Here is a 15,644-nt window from a genome sequence, read left to right on the forward strand (position 1 = left end):
CTTAGATCTAACCTGCCCCTCCGGCTTGCTCTCGCATTTGACGAACTCGCGCCCAAAATTCCCATTCTTCTCCTCCTTCGAAGTCAACTGCTTCAGTGGCACAGTCCGTGGGCAGTCAGGGCATCGAGTCATCGGCACTGGACCATACACCGGCCACGTGGAACGGGGGGCTGACGAGGAGGTCGACATATCGCCCAAGAGGAAGAAACAGAGGAATTGCTCGAGAGGAAGAAGAACGAGAAGATGGGGAAAGAAACAGAGGAATTGCTCGATCTGCTCGATGCCTTTGTCTGCCAGATGGAGAAGAGGAGAAGGGGAAGCTATATTGACAATTTGCCACATTGTATTTTGCAGTTTCAATTTTTGAACCAACTCTTAACACTAACATGTGGTCGTCATGTGCGAAAAATACAATTTCATATGTAAAGTGGGGCAGATCGTAAAAAACACGAGAAGGACAGTGCAGTAGCCAATTAGGATGCATCACGCGGATCGCGCATGCCTGCCCCACATCTGACGGGTGGTGTTTGGCGCTTGGTAGGATCCGACGGCGCACGTTCGACGCTAGGGTTTGGAGCATTTCTGCGGGGTTATGAGCGAGTCAACGGGGTAATTAGGGTTTAGAGTTTGAAAAAAAATCAAAATAATTAAGAAAATCAGAAAAATCTCCATAGCTTCATTTTGGAGTGAGTAAGAAGGATCTGAACTTACTTTTTCATTTTCATATCTAAAATGTGTTATTTGACGGTTTTGAATTAAAAGCATATTTTTTTTCAAAAAAATGTAGTAATATGAATATTAATCAATAAATAGTGAGACTTCGTTTTTACCCTATATATATATGGAACAAGTGTTAATAAAAATATATATGCCTCATTTAGGCAAGGTCAAAAAAAACTTGATTTCAAATAGGGCTGTTTACCCTAGTTTTCGAGCTTGTTTCTGCACATTTCTCATTCAGGCTGTTCACCTACAAATATTGGACTTCAAATACTCGATCAAATACACCGCACAGAGCAATGAACCTCCAATGTTCAACTTAAACTTTGACTCGAATCCAAATTTTGGCCCAAATTGAAATATTGATTTAAATTCAAATTTTGATGGAAATTTGAATTATGACTCAAATAAGAAACAAAAGTAGAAGCAACATTATTACAACTGATAAGTTATCACAGTAGCTCAAATCTACCAAGTTTTAAGATGCCAACATCTTAATACAAATCTACCAATTTTTAAGCGATCCACTCGCCCTCAAATTGACAACACAAACATTTCCCAACAACTTAATTCAAATTTTCGACTTGCTCCTTGTGTTTGCAGCTGGCTTCACCATCTTGCTCCTGGTTTCCCTAGTTGAGATGCTCTTTTCTTTCAGAATCTTGTTCCTTTTGATCTTGGGCTTTACTTGGGGTTTTCCTCATGGAGGTGCTGATGGAGTAGTTGCACTCGCCGAGCACTTGACGACCATTTGACGGTCATCTATGGGTTCAGTAATCTTTAAAGGCATAACTGGAAAAATTACGCCCTCCTCTTCCTCTCTTATAGATTCAAAACCATCAAAGGCCATGGTTTCAAAATCTTCTGCTTCCTCATCTCTTGGCCTTTTCTCCCTAGAGCTGGTAAATAAAATTATAAGCCATAGGCAAAAAAGAGAGCAAATGCAAACAAAAGGGTAGCTGCATTCTACAAAGGGTGCAAACACATACCAAGATCTTCATTTGCTGCTGCATTCTCCACTGCTTCATTTGCTACTGCATCTTCAGTCTCCATTGCTGCTGCATTCTCCTCAGCATTGGCTGCTGTCCATCTTTCCTCCTCTCCAAATGATGCATCCACTACATTGGTACAAAGCCTAGCAATATGCCCCAGAACTCCACATTTTTTGCAAGCACGCTTCTTTGGTAGACGACCCTCCTCACCTGCTCTAATCCTCTGGTTCCTTGGTCTTCCTGGTGGTCTAGTAATGACAGGAGTGTGGAGTTTGAACCCTGGATCTACTATGTTCCATTGATCTTTCCCCAATAGTGCAGGCACATTGTCAGCATAAGCAGCCATAAATTTGGCAATAGAGAAATACTCAGAGCAATATTGATTAACTTCACCATCTGCACCCCTGATAATGGTCGTCAGATGTAGGGCATGTATGCATCTACAAGTACATTCTCTAGTACTTAGGTTCACAGGATACCTCCATACCCTATTTTTAGTGTCAGTATAGGTAACCTCTCCCTCATATGTACCAGATCAAATACATTTCATCTTCAGTCCTCTTGCCTTCAAGTGAAATGCCTTAATCAGTGGTGGGAGCATTTGATGACCAACATATTGTGTTTCTGCAATTCTTTTGCGAAGAGCCATCTTTATCATGATCATTTGCCTCATCTTGTCAAATGCTTGCCACAACAAGAGCCCTTTCACTGACTTGAACTTTGAATTGAAGCATTCTGCAAGGTTATTGGTCACATAATCTACTTTGCAGATTTTGTTGAATTTGCTTCTTGACCACACCTTGCCATGATGTGCATCTATGTACTCCTTCACAAGAGGATTTTGAGCATACAACACTCTCAAATGGTGTTCATGCTTCCTTTTGCTGCATGTGTATGATGCTGGCCATAAGTTCTCATCATAAACTTTACCTTTGAACTTCTTTTTGAAATTATGCGCTAGGTGTCGCATACATTCCCTATGCTCCACTCCAGGGAATACAATTTCCACTGCACTCTCTAAACCCTTGCAAGCATCTGTGTGTACAGCTAAACCTAGGGGTGTGCCTATAATGTTGCGCAACTGCTGCAGAAATGAGACCCAACTTTCCTCAGACTCTACCTCCACCACACCAAATGCAACTAGGAATAGCCAGTTGTGTCCATCAACTGCAGAAGCTGCTACTAGCTGTCCTCTCCATCTTCCAGTCAAATGTGTAGCATCTACAGCCAAATAGGGCCTGCAACCATCTAGAAACCCCTGCCAGCAAGCCTTGAAACAAACAAAAGCCCTTCTGAAGCACTCCTTCTGAAATGACTTCCCTTTTATTTTGAATGGAACTGTATGCTTGTCAATCTCTACAACACTCCCTGGACTTGCCATCTCCACTTCAGCTTTGAAAGTGTAAAGCAGCTGAAAACTATCATTCCATTGACCATTAATTCTGTCAAGAGCCTTTTCCCTAGCATTGAAAATTCTCATGTAAGGAATTTCTATCTTGTACTTCTCAAAAAGCTTCCCATGAAGTGCTGTTGGACCAAGTCCAGGTTCTTCTCTCAGCCAATCCAATATAGCATCTGCCACCCACCTAGTTTTTGCTAGCTTGGTTTTGGCCTTCCCCCCTCCCCCTCCAGGTGGACAGGTGTGCTTGTGTGGGTTTTTCTTTATCTGAAACAAAATAAAAGGGTAAAGAACAGTTAAGAAACCTTACTCAACAATCTGAAACTAAATTACTAACTGAACTTGGATTACCTGAATATATTTGCTCTTTCTCATACGAGATGCATGCAACTTCCACCTACACGTAGGATATGGACAAAAAACTATGAACCTTGCTGGCTCACTCCTTTTAATCTTATAGGTGTTTTCAGATATAATGCACCATGTTGTCACTACATTCCGACAGTCCACCATTGATTGGAAAATGGTACCTACACTAAGCTCAGGTTTTTCCCTGTTCCACTCAATTGTTGGCATGTCATCACCATCGTATTCATCCTCGATTAAGCTGTCCATGTTCTCCACCTTCTCTTCATCGTCAGTGTCATCAAACCTAGCTTGGCTGATGGGCTCCTCCATATATTCGTCATCCACTGCTTGCTGACCGGCTACATCGACCAGTTCAGGAAACATCATCTCGTCTTCATCATCATTTGTAGGCACTGCCTCGTCAGGTTCTACATCTTCTTCTACACCAACTGTAGAAGGTACACGAGAAGCAGCAGCTGAATCGGAACCAGAATTGGCAGCAGGCATGTTGTGGCTCCATGAACCACTTGCTTTACTTGGTGTCAACCTACAAGGAGTGCCGGGGTGCTGGCTATTAGCACAGACAGATGATGTCTGAACTCCCTTCCCCTTCGCCCGTTCTGCGCGTGGCTGAAGCACATCGATTTGGAGTTTACCGAATCGGCAGCCAGCAATCCCAGCAAAAAGCAATGGCATATGATCGTGGCAAGTTAGTGGGAGAAATCTTTGCTCGTCACTACTGAAGTAATTCAGTTCAACAGCATCGGCATCACTCCAGGGATAGGTGTTTCAGAGCTCAGCTCGCAAATCTTTGAAATACATACTGGTTTCTACCACTTTGGGATAGAAAAATGATGAAATCAAATGCGGTTTAGTACCATGCAACATACTAGTTTCCATTCTAATCGCCAGCCAGAAAGCCAGCACGGGATCAATACTATTTCATTGGGGAAGGAAACAAAGGCTTCAGTTAGCTGGGTAAAATTGAGCACAAATTCGAACGATTCAAGCAAACAGAAGTCAAATACGGCCTACAATACGACGGAGAACGTCAATTTCAGAGGAAACAATGCTTACCCAGGTTTAATCCATGAATTATCTCCCGCGGATTCGACCCAATCCTCTCCACGATCGACTGCATTCCGGGCGTCCTCACTCAACATCCCTATGTAATCCCAGATGGGGGTGGGCTATATCTGGCGGAGACGCGGCGTCGCCGACGAACGGACGAGGGCATAGGGTGGAGGAAACAACTACGGTGGATGCGGCAAGACGCCGGCGTAGGGGGCGGGGCGGCGCTGTGCAGTGCGGCCTGTCTAGATCTGTTTCAGATTCAGACAAGCTTCCCAATATGTGTCTCCTTGCGGTCCCACCCGTCAGCAAGCAACAGTCAGACGAAGACTCGGCCCCACTCGTCAGCAACTAACGGCCAATGGACGGTCAAGACGGCAAACGCCCGCTATGAGCATTTGTGAGAGTTTCAGCTAAGGAAGAGGGGAAAAGTGAGCAAATGTTTGGAGCGTGGGGAAAAGTGAGCACAACTAAGGAACTAGGGGCACTAATTTAAATATCCCAAGAAAAAAATTCTTTCATGATTTAAGACATTACTTTTGGGATGACCCACATCTTTATAAAGAAGGAGTAGATGGTATTATTAGACGTTGTGTACCTGAGCATGAACAGGGACAAAATCCTATGGAAATGTCACTCCAAAGCTTATGGAGGACATCATGCGGGAGAGAGAACTGCTCACAAGGTATTGCAATCTGGGTTTTATTGGCATACTCTCTTCAAGGATCCTCGTAAGTTTGTCTCATCTTGTGATGAATGTCAAAGAATAGGTAATATCAGTAAGCGTCAAGAAATGCCTATGAATTATTCACTTGTTGTTGAACCATTTGATGTTTGGGGATTTGATTACATTGGACCCTTTCCTTCCTTTAATGAGTATACTAATATTTTGGTTGCTGTTGACTATGTTACTAACTAGGGAGACACTATTCCAACTAGTAGTGCTGATCACAACACCTCTATTAAAATGCTTAAGGAAGTTATTTTCCCAAGGTTTGGAGTCCCTAGATATTTAATCACTGATGGTGGTTCACACTTCATTCATAGTCCTTTCCATAAAATGATTGCCAAGTATGATGTTAACCATGGAATTGCATCACCTTATCATCCTCAGTCTAGTGATCAAGTTGAACTTAGCAATAGAGAAAGAAAATTAATTTTAGAAAATACTGTCAATAGGTCCCGAAAGAATTGGTCTAAGAAATTAGATGATGCACTTTGGGCTTATAGAATAGCATATAAAAATCCTATGGGTATGTCTCCTTATAAAATGGTTATGGAAAAGCTTGTCATTTGCCTCTTGAGTTAGAACATAAAGCTTATTGGGCAATTAAAGAACTCAACTATGATTTCAAACTTGCCGGTGAAAAGAGGTTATTTGATATTAGCTCACTAGATGAATGGGGAACCCAAGCTTATGAAAATGCCAAGTTATTTAAAGAAAATGTTAAAAGATGGCATGATAAAAGAATCCAAAAGCGTGAGTTCAAGGTTGGAGAATATGTTCTTTTGTACAACTCTCATTTCAGATTCTTTGCAGGAAAACTCCTCTCCAAATGGGAAGGACCCTATGTTATCGAGGAGGTTTATCGATCTAGAGCTTTCAAAATAAATAATGCCGAAGGTACTAACCCGAAGGTTGTTAATGGGCAACGAATAAAACATTATATCTCAGGTACGCCCATTAATGTTGAAAGTAATATTATCCAAACAATAACACCAGAAGAACACATAAAAGAAACCTTCCGTAACACTCTAGAATTGTGAAAAAGAGGAGGTACGTGATACGGTAACTAATTGGACTCCGAAAAATCTGCAAAAATATTTTTGTCAGTTTTGGAATATTAAAGAAATTAGGAAAATAAGAAACTACCAGGAAGGTGACCCTGGTGGGCACAAGACACCAGGGCGCGTCAGGCTTGCCAGGTGCACCCAAGTGGGTTGTGCCCACCTCGAGTACCTTCCAGACTCCGTTTTTCTTCTGTTTGCTTGTTTCCCAAGATAAAAAATGTTTATATACCCCCCCCCAACCTATTGACCACCGTATCGCGGAGAAATCTCCTGTTTTCTTTTCCTTGTTGTTCTCTACCAGATTTGAAAATATGTCATCTCAAAGTTCTGAGGAGGATTGTCCAGTTACTTATCGGCCTCTAGATAAGAATATCTTCAAGGATACCTATCCCTATATGTGGTACACTGATGAGGAAGATGAAGATGAACCAGTCCTTCCTTGTTTCAAGAATGAGAGCATGGAGGCGTTATGCAGGAGGATAATAAAGCTCGTGACGGAGAATGATGAGTTGAGGATAGATAACTCTATCCTCCGGCATAAGTTGGAGGAAAAGAAGGACAAACCCTCCACTTCATCGCCACCACCTCCTTCTTCATCACCAAAATAAAATTGAGTATCGGGTATGGGCACTCCCCTTGGCTTCTGCCAAGCTTGGGGGAGGTGCCCCGGTATCGTATCACCTCCACTATCTTTTACCTTTACTTATCTTAGTTCGATCCATAGTTATCTTTTGCTTTAGATGAATAAAAGTTTAGTTCGATCCTTTATCTTCAAGACTTTTCTTAGTGATCTATATTTGTAATCGTGTACGAGATACATAATAAAGTTTAGTTTGAGCTTTGTTTTCTTTACTTTCATGTTTCATTAAAAAGAAAGGAATTAAATGAAAAGGATCATATGCTAATCTTATGGTAAGTAATGACACCACATAAGGAAAAGTACAAGTAGAAAATTTTATTGGAGATTGACAAACATAGCATTAGTCAATGATGAAATTCATGAAAGAATTAATAAGGGAAGAGAAGATTCACATGCAAATACACTATCTTGGAAATCTTTCGTGATTTTGAGCCCCCATCAAAATATTATATGCCAAAATTGTTGACGTTGGACAAGGAAGATAACGTAATGATTTATGTTTGTTCATATTCACAAAGAAGTTATATCGTCATAGATCCTTTAACATGAGGTGCTTGCCCCCTCCCATCTTTGCTAGCCAAAAATTCTACACTACGTAGAGATACTACTTGTGCATCCAAAACCCTTAAATCCAAATCTTATTTTCAAGAGTCCACCATACCTACCTAAGGATTGAGTAAGATCCTTCAAGTAAGTTGTCATCAGTGCAATAAGGCAATAAAAATTGCTTCTAAAAGTGTTAGATCATTTAGTGTAATACAAAATTGAGCGTTGTACGAACTTGTGATGGCAAAGAATAAAAGCGATAGACTGCATAAAGGTTGCTATCCCAAGGGGCAATATAACGTGACGTTCTTTTGCACTAAGGGATTGAGCATACAAACAAAAAGAGCATGGCAACCTCTGCTTCCCTCTACGAAGGGCCTATCTTTTACTTTTATGTATTTACTTTTATGCAAGAGTCAAAGTTCTGTATATTCCTTTTTATTTTCTATTTTGGCAAGCATCATGTGTTGAGGAAAGATCTAGGCACATATATCCAGTTGGATATCGGTAGCATGCGTTATTTTTGTTGACATCACCCTTGAGGTGAATACGTTGGGAGGCGAAATTATAAGCCCCTATCTTTCTATGTGTCCGGTTGAAACGTTTTTCTCATGTGTATGCGGTGAGTGTTAGCAATCATAGAAGACTATATGATGGTTGAGTATGTGGACTTGCCTAAAGGCTCTGATACGTGACCCTTCCTGAAAATATGATGAATTATAGTTGCAAAGTTGACTGAGAACATGGTTTATTGGTTTCCAATAGAGTTTATGCTTTATACTTTGATGTTGTGATGAATTGTTACTTATTCATGAGAAGTCTATGATAAAAGTTTTATGTTAGAGTTTGTTGTTGTTATAATAATATGCATGATGCTTTTATGTCCGTATTTTGTTTTTATTGACACCTCTCTCTCTAAGCATGTGAACATGTTTTTCGATTTGGGTTTTCGCTTGAGGACAAGCGAGGTCTAAGCTTGGGGGAGTTGATGCGTACATTTTGCATCATGTTTACCTACTATTATTTATAATGTTTTTATGCATAATACTGCTTTTTGGAGTAATTCTAATGCCTTTTGTCTCATAATATGCAAGGTTCACACAAAGAGGGAGAATTCCGGCAGCTGGAAATCTGGACCTGAAAAAGCTACGCCAGGCTACCTATTCTGCACAACTCCAAATGAGTTGAAACTTCATGGGGAGTTTTTATGGAATACATAAGAAATACTGGAGCAGATAACCGTCGGAGGGGGTCCACCCGGTGAGCACAAGACACCAGGGCACACCTGGCCCCCCGGGCGCGCCCTGGTGGGTTGTGCTCAGCCCAACCCACCTTCGGTGCCCATCTTCTAGTATATAAGTCATTTTGACCTAGGAAAAATAATAGGAGGACTTTCGGGACAAAGTGCCACCGTCTCGAGGCAGAACTTGAGCAGGAGCACTTTTGCCCTCCAGTGAAGCAATTCCGCCGGGGGAACTTCCCTCCCGGAGGGGGAAATCATCGTCATCATCACCAACAACTCTCACATCTTGGGGAGGGCAATCTCCATCAATATCTTCAACAGCACCATCTCCTCTCAAACCCTAGTTCAACTCTTGTGTTCAATCTTTGTACCGGAACTATAGATCGGTACTTGTGGGTGACTAGTAGTGTTGATTACATCTTGTAGTTGATTACTATATGGTTTATTTGGTGGAAGATTATATGTTCAGATCCAATATGATATTTAATATGGTAATACCCCTCTAATCTTGAGCATGATTATCATTTGTGAGTAGTTACTTTTGTTCTTGAGGTCACGGGAGAAATCTTGTTGCAAGTAATCATGTGAATTTTATATGTGTTCAATATTTTGATGGTATGTATGTTGTGATTCCCTTAGTGGTGTCATGTGAACGTCGACTACATGACACCTCACCCTATTTGGGCCTAAGGGAATGCATTGTGGAGTAGTTATTAGATGATGGGTTGCGAGAGTGACAGAAGCTTAAACCCTAGTTTATGTGTTATTCCATAAGGGGACGACTGGATCCAAAAGTTTAATGCTATGGTTAGAATTTATTCTTAATACTTTTCTTGTAGTTGGGGATGCTTCATAAGTAGGAGGCTTGTTCAAGTAAGAACAGCACCTAAGCACCGGTCCACCCACATATCAAATTATCAAAGTAGCGAACACAAATCGAACCAACATGATGAAAGTGACTAGATGAAATTCCCGTGTACCCACAAGAACACTTTGCTTATCATAAGAGACCGTTTTGCCATGTCCATTGCCTCAAAAGGATTGGGCTACCTTGCTGCACTTTTGTTACTATTATCGTTACTTGCTCGTTACAAATTATCTTGCTATCAAACTACTCGTTACTTACAATTTCAGTGCTTGTAGACATTACCTTTCTGAGAACCACTTCTCATTTCCTTCTGCTCCTCGTTGGGTTTAACACTCTTACTTATCGAAAGGACTATGATCGGTCCCCTATACTTGTGGAATATCAGTGCTTAGTTTTGTGTTCAATCTTGCAGTGTCCTCACCCATTGACAAAGTAGGGGTAGCGAGGCACGTATTTGTATTGTTGCCATCAAGGGTAAAAAGATGGGGTTTTCATCATATTGCTTGAGTTTATCCCTCTACATCATGTCATCTTACTTAAGGTGTTACTCCGTTCTTACGAACTTAATACCCTAGATGCATGCTGGATAGCGGTCGATGTGTGGAGTAATAGTAGTAGATGCAGAATCGTTCCAGTCTACTTGACACGGACGTGATGCCTATATGCATAATCATTGCCTTGGATATTGTCATAACTTTGCGCTTTTCTATCAATTGCTCGATAGTAATTTGTTCACCCACCGTATTATTTTCCTTCAAGAGAGAAACCTCTAGTGAAACTTATGGCTCCGGGTCTATTTTCCACCTTATATTTTTAGATCTATAAATCAAAAATACCTTAAAATATCTTGCCGCAATTTATTTGCTTTTATTTTGTTTTACGTTTTAGTAATCTTTTATATCTATCTCTATCAGATCTCACCTTCGCAAGTGATCGTGAAGGGATTACAACCCCTTTATCGCGTTGGGTGCAAGTGTTTGATTGTTTGTGTAGGTGCATATATTGGGGACTTTCTTGTATCTCCTACTGGATTGATACATTGGTTCTTAACTGAGGGAAATACTTATCTCTACTTTGTTGCATCACCCTTTCCTCTTCAAGGAAAAACCAACGCATGCCAAAGAAGTAGCAGGAGGAATTTCTGGCGCTGTTGCCGGGGAGATCTACATCAAGCCTACCAAGTACCCATCATAAACTCCCATCTCTTGGATTACATTATTTTCCATTTGTCTCTCGTTTTCCTGTAGCGACCTGAACCGAATGGATCAAAGTCTCCATGCTTAAGTGACATCCCTGGATTGGTATGCTGACACACACAGTACTCGAGGTTTTATAACAGAGGTAAATCACATGTATAAAGTAACATAAATGCTATTACCTCAATCCATATAGCGGAAGAAACAACAAAGCTGTGGAGTCCCAACCACACCAACGACAAAGTTGAGTGTAGACATCATAACCCTAACGTATCACTTACTCGTCGTAAGAATCCTGCAACATGAGATGTTGCAGCCATATAGGTCAGTACATTGAATGTACTAGCAATTTCACACCATAGAATAGTAAGGAGAATATCTATCTCTACATGCATATTTGGCTGATGGAGCCTCTAATTTTAATTTTGCATAAAGCTAATTTTTTTTCCTACAACAAAGGAATAAATTTTATTTACTACCAAGTTAAATTACCCATATTGAGAAGGTAACCCCAAATCAATCCCAAAAATCACCAAATCATTAATAACCCAACAATTTCATTAAATAGAGTGATGAGATCAACCCATAATTCAAATACCAGATACTCAAAATGTCCATAACCGGAGACACGGCTAATCATGATTAGTTTGTACACTCTGCAGAGGTTTGCGCACTTTTCCCCACAAGACTCGATCTCCTCCGTTGTATTTCTTGCATTGCATGATGTTTGAGAAACGGATGACCGAGACACAGTCTTTCCGAAGAGGTCACCTTAACCGATAGATAGGCCGGTACACCTACAATTCCCCTACATCTGCTAGCCCATCATGGAAAGGATTCCCACAACTTACTCAACTATGCCAGAGCCCATAATGGCTTGTGGCTGCACACGGAAGTTTGTAGCATGAATAATCTTATGATCCCTTTGAGCCTGGGTGGCATTCCATAGGGTAATCACACTGGTTCTCCGGGATCCCCTTGGGCAAGCACTGGGTTCTCCAGGTGCACGGGCAAGCCACTGGGTTCTCCAGGGTGCCCCAACCATTCCACCCAGATGTGTGTTAATGTTGCCACCTTAAAGTTTCCCTTAGTTATTATCTCTCACAACTTGCATGATTCTCACATACCAATCCACGTCTATGAGCATGGCTAAGCAATAAGAGCATAGCGTATAATCCCGGGGTGATCAAAGGTAATAGGTTCCTACCTCATCAACGACATAGCATAACCACATGTTCCCAAATCCTACTCATGCAAATTTTTTGAGGGGTGTATCTAATGCAAGTAAAACTGGGTATAGGAAGAGTATGATCAATGTGTGAACTTGCCTTGTACTGTTGATGAAGATTCTCGCACTCATAATTCCAGATATTTCTACTCGTCACACTCCGATCATTCTATAGTAAGCAAGCGATTTTATCCACACATAAGCAATCACTCAAAGACCCAAAAGAACATGCAAAGGAAGATTGCAAGAACTCCAAAAGAACTAAATCAAATTATTTTGCAAGGTCAGATCCTAATTTCGGTGAAAAAGTGTGGTGATGGCTCAAGATGATAGATTACGTCTAGGGATTCAATTGCAATAAGGAATCAATTGAAAATGCGCTACCGTTTACAAAATATGATCAAATGAAGGTTCGAATAGTTTGAAAGGTTCCAAAGTTGAAACTAATGATGCTACTGGATGTAGGAAGTCAATAGGAACATGTAGGAAGAAGAATTACTAGATTGGAAATAACGGATCAAAAGATACAAGTAATTCAACATAGCATTGAATCTGCTTAGAATGTTGTGTGATAACTCTTTGTGGACTAGCGGAGTAATTTGACTATGATCAAAATTATATGTTGGAAAGATGAAACTAACAGTGCGAACGGAAAGTTTACTTCAATATGAATCCGAAGCAGTTGGGTTCATCGGAAACGGAGTTACGAATAAAAAGATATGATCAAAAGAAGTTTGAATATGAATCTGAACAAATTTCGAAATTTGGAAGTTGCAAAAAGTTTATTTGATAAGTTCACTAGATAGGCGGAATCAAGACAAAAATGTAGGCGTTGGTTTTATCTAATTTGAATGAACGAGTAAAAAGTTATGACTATTTGAAAAATCAAGACCAAGCTGTTTTATGGAAGAAAAAGAGCTATTGCTAAAAGATTTCTACGCCTAAAGTGTAAATACAGAGACTAAATGATAATCTAATTATTCTATCGTACTAGTCTAGAAATAATTATTGGGGAATGCAGTATTTAATTTTTTTCCCTACGATCACGCAAGATCTATCTAGGAGATGCATAGCAATGAAAGGGGAGAGTGTGTCTACGTACCCTCGTAGACCGAAAGCAGAAGCATTTAGTAACACGGTTGATGTAGTCGGACGTCTTCGCGATCCGACCGATCATGTACCGAACGCACGGCACCTCCGCGATCTGCACACGTTCAGCTTGGTGACGTCCCTCATACTCTTGATCCAGCTGAGGCCGAGGGTGAGTTGCGTCACGATGGCGTGTTGACGGTGATGATGAAGTTACCGACGCAGGGCTTCGCCTAAGCGCTACGACAATATGACCGAGGTGGAAAACTGTGGAGGGGGCACCGCACACGACTAAAGATCAACTTCTGTGTCTTTGGGGTGCCACCTTCCTCCGTATATAAAGGAGGGAGAGGGAGAGGCAGCCGGCCCTAGGGGGCGCCAAGTTGTGGAGTCCTATTAGGACTCCCTAGTCCTAGTAGGATTCCACCTCCCACACGGAGTATGAAAGGGGAAAGGGAGAAGGAGAAGGAAAGGGGGGCTGGCCCCCTTCTCCTAGTCCTAATCAGCCTCCTTCCCAAGGGGGGCGCACTAGCCCCTTGTGGGCTGGTGTGCTTCCCTCTTACGGCCCATAAGGCCCATAACTTCTCACGGGGGTTCCGGTAACCTCCCGGTACTCTGGAAAAATGCCCGAACCACTCGGAACCATTCCGATGTCCAAATGCAACCTTCCAATATATGAATCTTTACCTCTCGACCATTTAGAGACACCTCGTCATGTCCGTGATCTCATCCGGGACTCCGAACAAGCTTCGGTTCATCAAATCACATAACTCATAATGCAAATCATCATCGAACGTTAAGCGTGCGGACCCTACGGGTTCGAGAACTATGTAGACATGACCGAGACACATCTCTAGTCAATAACCAATAGCGGAACCTGGATGCTCATATTGGCTCCTACATATTCTATGAAGATCTTTATCGGTCAAACCGCATAACAACATACGTCATTCCCTTTGTCATCGTTATGTTACTTGCCCGAGATTTGATCGTCGGTATCATCATACCTAGTTCAATCTCGTTACCGGCAAGTCTCTTTACTCGTTTCGTAATGCATCATCCAGCAACTCATTAGTCACATTGCTTGCAAGGCTCATACTGATGTGCATTACCGAGAGGGCCCAAAGATACCTCTCTGATACACAGAGTGACAAATCCTAATCTTGATCTATGCCAACTCAACAAACACCATCAGAGACACCTGTAGAGCATCTTTATAATCACCCAGTTACGTTGTGACATTTGATAGCACACAAGGTGTTCCTCCGGTATTCGGGAGTTGCATAATCTCATAGTCTGAGGAACATGTATAAGTCATGAAGAAAGCAATAGCAATAAACTAAATGATCATAGTGCTAAGCTAACGGATGGGTCTTGTCCATCACATCATTCTCTAATGATGTGATCCCATTCATCAAATGACAACACATGTCTATGGCTAGGAAACTTAACCATCTTTGATTAACGAGCTAGTCAAGTAGAGGCATACCAGGGACACTCTGTTTGTCTATGTATTCACATATGTACTAAGTTTCCGGTTAATACAATTCTAGCATGAATAATAAACATTTATCATGATATAAGGAAATATAAATAACAACTTTATTATTGCCTCTAGGGCATATTTCCTTCAATAATAAGCTACGGGAGTATATAAAAAAATACGAAGAAAGATATCTTTATAAGGTAGAGAAAAGATGACTTCAGAGAGAGGAGACAACTTCCAGAAGTCTCGCCGGAGAGAAAAAAATATATTTTTCTTTAGTGAATTTAGTCAAACCAAAATATTGATTTAATCCAAATCGGATGATTTTTGGAGGCTCTATGGGTCTATATTTATAGGTGAAGAGAGGCTTAGAGGTCAAAGGCTAGGCAATGTGGGAATAAACGTAGACGAAAAATAGAAAAGAGAGAAGAGGTGCATCATGGGCCAAAAAGTTCGGCTGACCACGTGCACACACCACCGCTGCAGTTTTTTTTATTTCGACCAAAGCGGAAAAAAGAAAAAAATGGGAAGAAAAAATGGCTACCTGGGCCTGGCCCATGTAGGAAAAAAAGATGGGGCGCCCGCTGCCACTACGCTACACATGTGGGCGACAAATAATTATGGCCTGCATGTATATTTTTTTAATAGAAATAGAAAGGAAAACTGATTAATGAAAATAAAAAAATTTGGCATATTATATATCAAACTTTTCAGAAAAAGATTTCCTAAAACATGAACATATTTTCAGCAGCAAATAAATTCCACAAAAAATTTAATAAAGCAAATAGTGCTACTGGTTCATTTAAAAACAAAATAAAAATATTTTGAAATACCAAAATTATTTCAAGCTCATTTTTCTCCACTTTTCTAATGTAGGGAATCATTTTACCCTATTTTCCAATTATTTTATTTTTGGAGAAAAATAACTTGAATAAAAACCAAATAACTCCAAATTGAAAGTGGGTTTTAAAATAACTTCAAAGGGACTTTCGAATTTGATTCTTTGAAACTTCCAACTCTCTTTTCT

Source organism: Triticum aestivum, chromosome 3A (assembly GCF_018294505.1).
Source record: "Triticum aestivum cultivar Chinese Spring chromosome 3A, IWGSC CS RefSeq v2.1, whole genome shotgun sequence".
Classification (NCBI taxonomy): domain Eukaryota; kingdom Viridiplantae; phylum Streptophyta; class Magnoliopsida; order Poales; family Poaceae; genus Triticum; species Triticum aestivum.